Source organism: Actinia tenebrosa, unplaced genomic scaffold (assembly GCF_029948245.1).
Source record: "Actinia tenebrosa isolate PJP-AT-01 unplaced genomic scaffold, QUT_ActTen_1.0 PGA_scaffold3__52_contigs__length_22856419, whole genome shotgun sequence".
Classification (NCBI taxonomy): domain Eukaryota; kingdom Metazoa; phylum Cnidaria; class Anthozoa; order Actiniaria; family Actiniidae; genus Actinia; species Actinia tenebrosa.
The window spans coordinates 1912840-1926919 of NW_028292580.1; positions in this window are offsets into that span (position 1 = coordinate 1912840).

Here is a 14080-nt window from a genome sequence, read left to right on the forward strand (position 1 = left end):
CGTTAAGGACTTCATGCGGTATCCCATATAAGGCTTAAATAACACTTAGTTATAATGGAGTGTAAGAATTGCAATAGGGGCTTTAGCAGCCGGCAGCGGTTGGACTATCACGTCGAAAAGAGGGTATGCGATAAAAAAAGGAATAATATTACCGTTTGCGAAGACTGTGATAAGCAGTTCAGCAGTGCGCAGGCGCTGGAGTATCACCGCGATAAAAGGGTTTGCTTAAAGAACGTATGCGTGCGCTGCGACGAGGACCTTACCGACGCATGGCATCGACATAGATGTCGCAGGTACGACTTAATTAGCGTAGCATGTCTTAAACACGACGATGTTGCCGCTCGATGTTGTCCAGTCGACACCGCAAAGGAGTTAACGCGCCGTAAGAAGGAAATAGACGAAACGTTTGCGGAGTTCGATCACGTCGAAGGCGTTCGCTGGGAAAACAGGGAATACTGGGAGGCTAACTGCGATCGCTGTGGGTGTCAAAGAAGCGACCAACATATTTGGCATTGCTTGTATGAGGGTCAAGGTGGCTTTAAAGAGTACTTAGATCGATTCGACGCTTGGCATGCTAGTAATGAGGTGGTAAGGAAAGTCCGAAAGGAATAAGGGGTGTCTAATAGCAAAGCAGGGTTTGCGCAAAGAGTCTCAAATCCTGATCTCATTTTTCTTGTTGTTTGTTAACAATCAACAAGAATAATGAAGACCCCTTTTAAAGGGCCTTGCAGAGCCCTAAGTATATGCTATACTACTTCACAGCATTCTTAGGAGGATTCCTAATCGCCCTTTCAATATATGGACTGTATTACGTGCGAACCCCCTGCAGACTGCATTGCGACACCCAAACCTAAACCGCGTAAAAAATACACCTGCCTTCATTGTGGCAGTGCATTTCTCGAAGAATCCTTTGTGGGGCATTGGTGCTCCGCGGATCCTAAAGCGCAGCGGACTTTAGCAGACGTCCTTACGAGTGCAGAGGACTCTCGGGCTCATACTTAACCACGTCGAATACCCACCTGCCATCCTTTTTACCATGACTCATAACATGGGTAACGTCCTGCCCTTCGATGGCGTACCTTATCCTATCGGGCGCCCAAAGGGTGTATGTTCTTTTTTTATCCTTTAAGACCAAGCGCAGGCGGTCCAAGTCTTCAAAGACCACATAATTCTTTATCTCATAAATCTCCCCCACCACCAAATCCCTCCAGTGCGTTTGTATGAACTTTAACTCGTTAAATTTATCCTTATCCATTATACCTATGGAATATTCTCAAATGCGTTGCCAGAGTCTGCGCGCTCTTAAAGCGCTTACAGCACCACCTACATGGAAGGCGAATTCCTTGTGCATACTCCGTGATGGCTCTGCAGATGTCGTCGTAGTCGTTGCTGATCGACACTTCGTACCCATTTTGCTCATATTCGCGTAACAGTCGTCGTTGATCCTCGGATAATACCCCGTTGCCTTTAGGGGCCTTCAGCTCTACGCAGAATCCACGGTATCGCACGTGTGCATTCAAGATGAGCAGGTCGGGTTGACCGCGTTGGTAGCCCTTCTGCCAGCACTTTATGCGCTTTCCATCCGAGTCCTGCAGTTCACCTAGACCAGGGGTCACGAGCATTTTGGGGTAAAACCTGCGGATGTAGTCCACTACCTTCTTATGCAGGTCGAATTCATTTTCGATCTTAAATACCAACTTGTTTGGACCGTCAAACCGCTTTTCTATTGCATATCGACCGTCCTTACGCAGCGCGGGTAGGACTTCCTCGAATACCCAATCCTGAAATGCTTCTGCCTTTGGCATCTTTGAACTACATATTAATTGATAAAACCCAGGTTCGGATATGAACACGGAATGTGGGTGAATAGCAGAAGGGATGCGATTCGTTACCCTTAACTCACTCAGCCTTTTCTTATGTTTTTCAGAGACGTGGTCACTAATAGCTTTTTTGGTGTTTTCGTATCCTAACGCAGACGCTACCTCCTTTGCTTTAAAGTAAGGCTTGTCGCCTTGCACTATGCATTGCAGTTTGGTTTCGTTGTTTTGAAATACGCGAAGCATATTATACGTAAGGAATATTTTAATAGGCAACGCTCTTTAGCTGATTCATTTCCACGCTTAACTGCGCGTCAGACACGACGAAGACATAGCAGTTTATTTTGTCGCCGTCGCTCGCACTGGCGTTCTTGGTGCGCTTGATCTCCAATGTTATGCCATCCTGCGTATTTACTAGACGTAAACCCTGACCATGTAGGTCTTCGTCGTTCGTTGTGCGCATGTCGATCCACAGCGCGTACTTATCCTTAAAGAATTCCTCAGGGCTAATTTGGTCGCCAAACTTGCGCATGGCCTCTCTGTACACGTCTGCAGGCTTTATTCCCTGGGAGTAGACCTTGTTTGGAACGCCGTTTATGTTGACCCCCACGTTAGTAATGTTGGGGTTGTGAAAGGCCTCGGAGTCGCGCTTACCGGCCTCGTAGGGCTTAGCAAACACCAGCATTAACCCCGTGAGACTTCTTCGGGGGAGGTTAATGCTTTGGTTGATAACCTCATCCGTCTTATCCAAGAAGCTGAACGTCTTGTACATTACTACGTGGTCGTAAAGGAATGCCTTTCCGGCACTGTATTCCATACCGGCGCTACGGGCCAGCTCTTCGCTGTACACGGTCTCGTACTGCAGCTCTAAGTTGGTAATAGAGTATGGGGTTGTTGTGGTAAGTGCAGTGGTTAGCCCACCAATGATGTTATTAGCATCTGCTAAAGTTACTTCAAACTGTAGCTCGGATAACTGTCTTGGGTAATACACACCGTGATTCGTAATCACTTCAAAGTCCAGTGGTATGACATACTTGCTACCATAGGCGGTCTTTATTCGCTTTGCGTCTGCTACTGCGGTTTCCCCACTGCCGTCAGTAGGTTGCGTTTTCGTAGGTGTGCGAACCTTACGTAGAATGACACTACCAATTCCTTGTTCTATCCTTTGCGCGCGGTCAAATGCTGTTAACCATAGATCCTTATAGGTGGTATACAGATCGTACCTATTCAAATCTAATAGCGATTCCCCGGCGAACTTTACGCGCATCTTAGAAACAATGTTGCGGCCCACGTTGTTAACGATAATCCTTTCATCTGTGGGGCTTGACTGTACCGCTAGGTCGAACCTTAACGCCAAGGTGCCAGGAACTAAGACTAGGTTATCCGTTAGGCGGGGCACGCCTACATACAAGGTTTCTCCCGGCTTTGCGCTAGAAGGTGTGAATGTAACCCGGTGAAAGGTGTGTTCTGCCTTTAGTCCGCCAACCTGCTTAGGTAATACGTTGGGGTTTAACTTTGAGCTTATCATATATAATGGAAGTAGAAGGAACGGATTTTGACCCCCTTACCGAAGAAGGTCAAGTAGATATTAACGACGACAAATTCGACGCATGGACTCAGGGTGCGGATACCGACCCCCTAGTTTACGACGCAGCCCTAGAAAACAAGTATGGTGGCAGATGGAAAAGCGCCAAAGCCGCTTTAAGAGACATGTGGAGAACTAAGAAGCCTAATGAACCCGCTCCTGAGTACTTGGAAATGGAAAACATGGACCAACCGGAGGCAGCTGCGCGGGAAACCACAGAGTGGGCAGCGCGGGAGCTAGAGCTGCGCTACGACAACTTTGATGCTGACGACGTAAAGCTCACGGAGCGCGGAAACAAAGTCCTCATAAGCGTTCAAGACTTAAGATATCCCGACAAATACCGCTGGACTAAACCACAAGTCCTCTTTGATGAGGAGGGCAACGTTAGAGGTGACGTCTTAAGATTAAAGGGCTTCCAGCGTGCTACTAGAAGCCTGTTAGAACGGTTAAAAGCCCTAACCGAAAGAACTGAAATGGAAAAGCATGCCGAGAAGCTGCAAAAGGAGATAGAAGAAAAAGACGCAGAATATGCAAAGCAAAGTCAACTACTAGCTGATGCTGAAAAGAAGTTCACACATCAAGACGAAAGAATGAAAGAAATGAAAAACCACTTGGATAAAGCTCTGCGCGATAGGGATAAAGCACAAAGGGACTTGGAGGAGGCTAAAGGCTCAGGCGCCTCTGTCGAGGCGCTGCGAGAAACGTTGGAAGAAAGGGAGGAAGAATACATGAAGCAAAACCAACGGCTTGCCGACGCACATAGGAGGGAAGTCGAATTTAAAAATCAAGAAATAAGTGAGCTGGTAGACCAAAGAACCCGAATTCGGCGTGAAAGGAATCAAGCACAAAAGGCTCTTAACCTCGCCCTGCAAGAGTTGGACTTAAGAAGCGAAGATGCTAATGACTTACAAACTACCATAGCCGGCTCTTTAGTGGAGCGGCGGCGGTTAATGGCTGAAATTAATACTAAGGAAGAACAAGTCCGGCAAAGAGATCAAGCCATCGAAGACCTGGAGGGGCAAATAGATCGGCAGCGAGAAGTAATTACGGACCTGGTTCGGCCTGAAGAGGAAAGGGAGGCAGTTCAAATAGAAGTAGAAACCCTAGAGGTGCGCCTTGCGGAATTACAGGCGGAAAAGGAAAAGCTGGAAAAGGAGCTGGGGCTTACCACCAAGGAAAAGGTAAAAAGAGCCCTTTTGAAGTATGGCGTTCCACTGGCATTTGCGGTTGCTATTTCGAGCGTAGTAGGAGTCATCCTTAACGCACTTAAGGCTACAGGCGCGGGCGTAAAGAAATTAGGCAATGGGCTGACGGACTTGGGAAAAAAGATGGCAGCCGGTCTTCTTGGGCTGCTGGGTTCAGTTGTTTCCTTGGCACTTAGGGCCGGCGGTGAACTGTTGAAGTTTGTAGGGAATAACATTTGGATCTTGGTCGTCGCTATTGGAGTGGTACTCCTGAAGAAGATGAAGGGTTGATCTTATCCTTGTGTATTACTGGGGGCTTATCGTCGTCGGGTACCCGAGGTGTTCTCGACTGGGGATAAGTAAAGATAGTATTCGCACCGCCTTGATAATTTGGCACCAGGGGTAGGGCAGTCATAGTAGAAATGGGTTTATGGCACCAGGCAGCATTAGGAGAACTAGGACCAAGGCCATTTATTTGAAGGTAGGCAACGTCATTGGGAAGAACCTGAAGCTTCGCATACTGGCAATTAGCTATCATATGAAAAGTTATCGACGTTATGTCCTCTGAGCTTTGCGGTGGGGGCTCCGACGAGAAATGGACTGGGTTCCTATTGTTATCTTTTTTTCTGTAAGGCAGTAATGGATGGCTATTCTCATCAACGATCCTAAACCCAGCATTGCACGAATACCCCGTGTTAATGCTAATAGTACACACGATCAACCCCAGGCCCCCAACCTTCACCCACAGCCTGGTGTCATACCAATGCTGTTCTAAGTATTCCTTCTCCTCCAAATAATGAAGAAACCAATCTTCCTTTGCGTGTGGGTTCATATATTTCAGGGAATAAATTCCCTTCTAAAGACTAATCACCGTTAAAGTGCTAATGGTCTTGTGATTATAGGCTGTATCCCTTTGATTTTCTATGCTATTTATGCAAACACTACCAGAATCGTCTACTCTTATTTGCAACTTTACCTTCCCGCGACAATCGGCGATCATGTGGAAAGTCCAAACGGAATGATTTTCGGCACTCCTGGGGTTGGGCTCTACGGAGAAATGCGTAGGCTCCCTGTTGTTTGTGTTATTTCTCATAGGCTGCAGTATACCATTCTCGTCTAGAAACCTGAAGCCCACGTTGGCGTGACTACTCGTGCCAATGCAAATACTACAAAGGATCAATTTCTTTCCTGAGTAATTCAAATTCACGGACATGCCCGTGACATCAACCCAAGATGCCTGGGTGTATTTTTTCTCACCTGTGTAAGTCGTATAGACACAATCTACTCCAGCTACGTAGGGGTTGTTCATCGCCATATATAATAACTCAGACCAACACCCGCGACTGCTAGGCCGGCTTTTAATAAGTTATGGTCATATTCCTCAGGTATCGCAGGCAAAACCTTCTCCTTTACGTTCTTTGGTGCGGGCTTTTCTACGTGCTCCTTCTTAGGCTTCTCCACGAAATGGGGGATGCTTCTAAGAGTGTCAGAGTTCACGTCGTTCACCCCAAACTTCATGTCCTTGGTAGCTCGCTGCAGCTTATTGTTGTAACCCACGACGGAATTGGCGTTGATAACCAAATTACTTGGCATCAACCAACAACCAGGCGACAAAGCGTAATCCAGTCGCACTTTAGACTGCTGCACTGCAAGTTGATATCTCTGCACCGACTTAGAGATCTCATTCTCGATAACAGCGCTTTCGAAGAGGACAAGGAATACTTGTTGCGTTTCCTGTGACGCACCGGAGGCATCTACGATGGGGCTGCGAGTGCTAACCTGGGCCCCTAGAATGCAGTAGACAAAGGCTTCGATGCTTCGATTAATCCTTGCTAGGTTTTTCAGTCCAATGCCCTTTGCGGCAAAGAAAGGCGCCCAAGGATACTTTTCTTTGCTTTCTATGTAGTAAATTAAATTACCCTTCGTTCCGCTGCCTCCTAAGTCCGAGAATTCGTAAGAGCTAGGATACCCCATGCCCGGCGTTTCTATGCTGGCACCAACATACGAAGCATAGGTGTAAGTCTCTCCTAAACCATGGGCGGTACCCTCTTTGTTACGAAAATCGGGGTTGGTAAGCTTAAACTCATTCCTTAATCGCTCCCATGCAACTTTGTCATACTTGTTATCCTTTGGGTTAAAGATAGCGTCACTAGGAAGCGGCGCTCCTAACTCAAACAATATCCTGCGAATAGTAAAGGCAACGTGGAATCTTAGGAAAGGAATATGGAACATATCCGCGGCTATACCACATCCTTTAGTAGCAGCCCAGACAGCAAAGTTTAACTGCTGCGGCCAATACCGCATGTTGGGACCTGATAACCATTCTCTGGATTCTTTCCCTGAGTTATGTTTCATGGCAGTTTCTCTAAAGATGTCTCTGACCTTTGTTTTGAAAGTCGTAGGACCCACGGGGATTTCTAAGGAGGTAACCATCTTAGCAAAGTCATCCGCTCCACCTTTGTTGTCGTAAAATGGGTAACCCTCTGTTGTCGGTAATAAATTCTCCGGGAAATTAGGCTGCCTTTCTTTATGCTTAACGGTCGCCTTTGGCTCCAAGTCCGCATTGCTGTACATTCTTTCGCCGTTGAAGTAAATCCCATCAGGTCTGCGCTCAAACTTACTGGGGTCTGCATGCGGAAACATCTTCCTAAAGGCCCTCCAGTTGGCATAATCCCGGTTGTCGCGATGTGGCTGCTCCTCGATATAATTCCCAAAAGCGTCGTACATTAGTATATATAATGGATGTTATACCTTCAGCACCTAAGTTGTACCCAGATGTTCCCAATTATCACACTACGGCACCAATAACGGATGCCGAAAACTTCAGGCTCAATAAAGCAAATTTAATCCTGGCTTACTTGGAAGGGCAGGCAAAACACTACGAAAAAGTTAGAAAAAAATACGTCAGAGCACGGAGTACGCTACATAAGACTGCGATAACTTCAGGGTCCATATCTGTTGTGTTAACGGGCTCCGGCGTTGCTACTTCGCTTACTGGACCGGGAATAATTGTTGGAGTTCCTTTGGCCGGCGTTGGGGCAGCCTGTGGTATTATTTCGGCTGTTGCTACGGGCATTATGAAACAGTTGTCAAGCAAAATATCCAAGCATGACACGACAATAGCTCTGTCAAGGGCTAAAGTAAATACTATTACCGACCTTGTTTCAAAGGCTTTGCGTGACAGAAAGATAGACGACGTAGAATTCTCGCTTATTCTGGCCGAAGAAGACAAATACGAGAAATTAAAGACGGACATAAGGAATAAAAAAACAGTCGTAAAAGACCTTTCCGAGGAATCTCGCAAAAAGATCTACCAAGAAGCGAAAGAAGAGCTTCAAAGAAAGCTTGCTCAGTAAACATCTGCTTTGAAAAAAGCGTGACAGGATTCTATTTACATATCGAACGTCAGTCTAGAAAATATGCAGATTAAATATAATAATTTTCACATACATAAGCGTCCAGATGTGTCTGGCGTTCGCTTGTGATCGTGGACTTTGGAGCTGGGGAGGCCTAAAGTCCCGAGTTCAAGCCTCGCTGTAGACGCATTTGGACCGGTTGCTGTGAGTGAAAAAAAGCCTCCCCCACTCACAGCAACCGTGGGGGGAGGGGTAGAAAGTGCGATTCAACCCCGCGATGGGGGGTTTCGCGATTGGAAAAGTCAGGGGGTGTCTCGGGACGCTGTCCGGAGTTCACCCTCTGGTGGGTCGTAAGAAAGATATATGTGTATGTACTAGAGGGCCTCTGGCGCGGGATGAAATAAGCCCCGTAAGCCCAAAATGCAAAAAACCCCACTGGGGATAGCTTGGTGTTCTGCGCGATGCATTCCCCAGTGGGGTTTCTGGCAAAATAAACGCCAGTTTTGCATTTTTATTTTCTCGGAATCCATCCTAACAGGGGGTGGTTGGGGTCTATTTCGTAAAATATTTCGTAAATTACGTCAGGGTAATAAGGAATATCCTTATCCAGCCGACAAAACATCCACTCGGCTCTGCTCATATCAGAAACCTCAGGAATAGACTTACCGGTAATTTCAGATAAAAGATAGGGAATAGCTTTGTAATATTTCCCTAGCTTTAATTTTTTCAATGTCTTCCGTAGACTTTGCGGGGTTGGCTCTTCTAAGTGGTCTATGATTTTCTTTCTTACTTCGTTATTTAAATATACCGGTCGATAACCTTGGATATGACTCATCCAGTCCCTAAAGTATTTTATTCTCTTATAAGGTGTTTTCTTACGACCTCCATTGGCGTAATACTGCTCTCTGGTAGCATTTGGTACGGCATTACGAATATTCTTACCACACTCGTAACACTGTGCTGACGTGTCATCTTCTATTTGCATTTTCTTACCACAACACCAGAAACCCTTGGGCTTGGGTATGTTAACTTTGGATCTTAGGCAAATTATACCGAAGTCATTGGTGAACTTTTTACATTCATGCATCGTATATAAAACAAATATTTTAACCTTCGTGACACAGCAGCAGTAAGGACGCATCGAGAGCTAACAGTGTAACGCACCAACTTCACACGGGTAATTCCCATGCCGTCAAAAAGTTTCATATAGACGCTAACGCGGGAATTCCCCGTGAAAATGACATGGGTTCCTGGGGAAATCGCGAGTCCCCCTTACTGCTGCTTCCCCCCATCCCCCATCATATCCAATATAAAAATCCTTATACCCCTGAGACATGTGTAAAGGTGTACTTTGTGAAAATTTTGGGTGACCACCCTTATGTCTTGATCTCATATTTTTTGACTAACCCCCTCTTTTTGTCTGTGAATCATATGGCAGGTCTCTGTCGACCACCCCAATGATGAATGGCTAAATGGCTCCTAACTGAAATATTAAACTCAGTAAAGGTTAGTTAATGATATTTATGACCTAGATCTTATTTAAGTTGTGTTTCATTGTATATCTTTATTAATTTTTTTTTCATGATATGATTTAAAATCAAAGGCCCTTAGGCGAACTCGTGGATACTTGTTGCACTTTTCGAAGATTGGTCTTCCTGTGCCCTCTTTAAGCTTGTTGACATTCTTAAACGGATTCCAAATATTTCGCTCGATTTAATATTTTGAATGCTCAATTTATCTAGTAAGATGAGTAATCGTCCTTATTATTTTCCTTTTAGCTTCTAGTTCTTCGCTAGTTTGTTGAGTTTGGAATTGAAAATTGTCTGAACTTCAATTAATACGAAAGACGACTTCGACTACGACTTCGCGATAGAGTCAACTGAGTCAAGTATAGAGTACAATTGGAAGAAGATCTATTTGAAAACGCTTTCTCTGTTTTCAGTTTCAAAGCGGGCTGTGTGTTTTATTCCAGGTATCATTCGACCTACGAGCTCAAAACTGAATATACAAGATAATCGACCGTTTATGATACAATCGGGACGATCAACATAAAGCGTTGCGTTATGCGTGTTGATTTACATTACTGTTTATCTTGACCTTCAGGGGTCACGGCTCCTACTTCAAATGAAACTATTTATTTACGCTGTGAACTAAGCAAATATTTTATAGAAATACATTTAGAAATGATATTTATTTCGTCTTCATCCAAGTCGGTAAATTAATGATTATTTATTGGAGCGAATTCTCGTTAGACCTTCGCACATTTCAACATACAATCTGAGCATTGCTTCGGCTGTTTGTAATCTTGTAATGCGTGGCGATCAATCTACTTTTTATTCAGAACGGCTTATTTAAATGACAAAACTGGCCGAACTTCCTTCAAAACTCCATTGGAATTGTTCCTTTTTTCGTCTTTTACTATTTTTCTACTATCTACGTACATCTACATTGATTATTTTCTTAAGAAGTCACTTAGTAAATACAACTGTTGATCAGTAATATTAAAACTTCGCTCGATCAAGTTTGTGAGATTTTATTCCTGAATACCGCCGTGACTTTGAGCTGTCTGTATGGAGAATAAAGTCCTCCAGAGCTTGAAATCAGACTCTCTTCTTGAGTTCTAATTAAAATAGCTTTTTTCGATAACCGGCTCGATCTACGAGTCTTCTGAAAAATCACGTTGTACCTAATAAGCGTGTTTGTTTACTTTTTAAAATACATAAGAAAAAAAGGTCTAAGTCATTGAAATTTTATTTCAGGTGTTAATCGTATAATTTTATTTCAACTTGCATCTTTCCTTGATTCTTTTAATATGAATAATTCGAAGATAAAACTATGTGCGAGTGTGCGCATGCACAGTGTGCCCCCACGGCGCCCTACAAGTGCTAGAAACTGATCCCACATGGAACATCAGCATTTCGTTTCCTCATATAAAATAACAAAGTAATCTATATGATATAAGAGCTTTGTGCTTTCTAGTGTCGTGTAACATTCGTAATCAAATGACGTAAGACGATCGCTAAACGTTTAATTATCGATCTGCTAACATCTTAGTGAGCGAGAACACTGGTGAAAAACGCACTGCGCATGCGTTGGGAGAAAAAACAAAATGGCGTACAATAACAATCAATCACATCTAAAGGTAGGTTTTATTTTAACCGACAGGGCTATTTTTTTATATTCCTACAGACAATTTTGGATTTCTTTACATAGAATCCGACCATGTGATTATCTGCAAATTAGCTATGCTGGATGTGGACGTCGGGCCGCGAGTGGCGGCATTTTCAAAGATTATTTTTGCTTTGTATAAACAAAAGTTTTTTTGAATAAATCAGCAGTGTATCACAATCGAAATTATCTTGCTATTGCGAAAAGGACAACCTTAAGTTTTCAGTATTTTTCTTAAGTTTCGCGATTTTGTAAAACAATCAAAACACCGGCATCAAAAACATAAGTTGCCCTTAGTTACGCTACGCCATCTCCGAGCATGCGCAGTGCGTTTTTCACCAGTGTCGTGAGCGAGTGAGCGAGTGACACATTTGCATATTCAGACCCCTCACAATAACTCGTTTCTACGCTTCGCGTATCCACGAGTTAAAAATGGTTACAACAAAAATGAATACAAAACCAAAATGAATGCAAACATATGAATATAAATTGAACGCAGAAAACAAAAAGATTGATTACAAATTTGCTAATAGTATTAATGGATAGGTGATCATATAAACAGGGCTTCTGACAGGATGCGGGAAAAAAATTGAAATTATGCGGGATTTTTTCCCGGATTATGCGGAGAAAATGGCAAATTATGCGGAATAGGATGCGGAATAGGATGCGGGATGACTTCACGATCGAAAAAATTTCTGAATTTTTTTTACAGAATTATACACGTTTTTTAAAAATTTTGCTACTTTATTTAATTCCAAACGTTGTTTAACTAAAGTTTTACGCAATTATTTACAGTTTTACCTTGATTTTGCTTCTTTATTTGACACTGGTCTTGTTTATCTCAGGTTTTTAATCCACACGTGTAATCGTCGTGTTCTTCGCACTACATGCAATTCTTCTCGATATGCTTCTCTCCAAAACATTGCTTTGAATGTTTTTTTTTTTGAAACCTTAAATTTATGATCTGTTTTTGAAGCTCAACAAAAAATCTCAACGTTATTTACCACCTCACCTTACCTTGCACAACTATCGTTTGCATATTCGTAGTTAATAGATTATCTATTATGTACGCCTTGTTATAGGAAATTAACTCGCTCCACAAAATCAAAAATCCTTAAATAGCATAATTTAAGTCGTGTTAATTTCTTCAATTTTATCTATGATGTATTTGCTTTTGAAATATTATATTTTAAAAACTGAACATCACAGTGCCAGTTAAGCTTAACCCTAGGCTAAAATATACTTGTTTACGATGGTAACGATTGACGATCGTAATCAGTTTCTAGATGTAATTGTCTCGGGGTGCTATTTTACGCGCGAAAATCTTGTCTGCGAATACATGTATTTAACCAGAACTCTCATTTGCTATCTATGTCTGCTATTGTTTGACTTCTAGCCAATCAGAGAGTACGTTTTATTCAAGGCTGGTTACCATGCTCTTTCACGTTTTTTAACTAAGAACGCCTTGTTCCCTTTCATTACACGATGGCGTACGATTCAATATACAGTTTTAAACGCTGTTTATTGCTTGAAATTTGGTAATTAAACAATAAAAAATTCGTAATTTCATCAAAATAAGAAAACATCATAATACATTTCTTCTTGATTATTAAGTTTTCTTTAGATTTTTGACGAATTATGCGGTTTTTTGCCGGATTATGCGGAAATCGTTCGATTGTGCGGAAAAAGGCAAATTATGCGGATCCGCACCCGCGCATCCTGTCAGTAGCCCTGTTGTTCACAGTGTACATGAGAACATGGATTAATGTTCCTTATTTTGCTATGTTGGTCTTTGCTTGTGAAATCCAATTATTCTTGTGCACACATCTCTGAAATAAAAATCAGATAATTGTGAAATATTAACATCCATTGAAATGTATTTTAACACAAATAACTTTCATTTGATTTTTTTTCTAGGTTAATGCATGCCACAGTAAGGAATGAAGGTAATGAAATGTTTTTAAAATTTGTCTTCTGTAGTTCCAGAAAATTTCCACACCCCACCATGGAGGCAATTTTAAAAAGGTTCCCTCGCCCCTCTACAATTTCCAATTTTGTTCCATACCGACCTTGTAATTTAGTTTTATCCCTGGACCCCCAAACCCCTGGGAATTTCTCATTTTTTTCATGGTGGGGTATGGATGTTTTTTTGAAACCACAAATTGAAAAAAAATTGGTCCTGACATTAGAATATTTAATATAATAATGATGTCTGTGTGAGCAGACATTGCAGCCCTGAACAAGGGAATATATCTTAAGCAGGGGCACTGAACCCAAAATTTGACTTTTTTTCACAATGCCAAAGTCTTCTTATTACAGCTAACACTTCTCAAGCTTATCCCTTAGGTTCCATTAATGGATTCTTTATTCAAATGCTGAACATTTTAATCTTTTTTGATAATACCATTCATAATAACAATCAAATCAAAACTTGAATTCTGTTTGCATTATGGCATTCCTTATTATTTTGAATCTTGAGGCTTTGTATTCAAAGAGATAATAATAAATTACAGTATTCTAATAATGAAACCATTCATGGAACCTACATGTAGGGCAGTAAGCTTGTGTCGTTTAGACTGTAACAAATACACAATATACTTTGATAAATACAAGCATTATGTAAAACTTTTACAGTCAAACCAGCTCATGCATTCCTATCAAGGTTCAAAGATTCATTTTATTATTGGAAATTTGATTTTCATCCTGCTCTGAAGCTTGCTTTAATAAAACAAACATAAATTTCAATCCTATTGAGGTCTTTGCCTCAAAAAATCCAAATGTTCATTTGTTACAGGACTAGTTTTTCAACAAAACAATACAACACACAAATAACTTGTGTAAATCAAGCCTACAACTCATCTACGACAGACGTGAGCTTGTTGTATACGATAGTCATAGGCAAAATTCATTCCATCTTAACCTGGCCTTTAGGTGGGTTTATGGGCCTGATAGGATATATATTTGTATTAG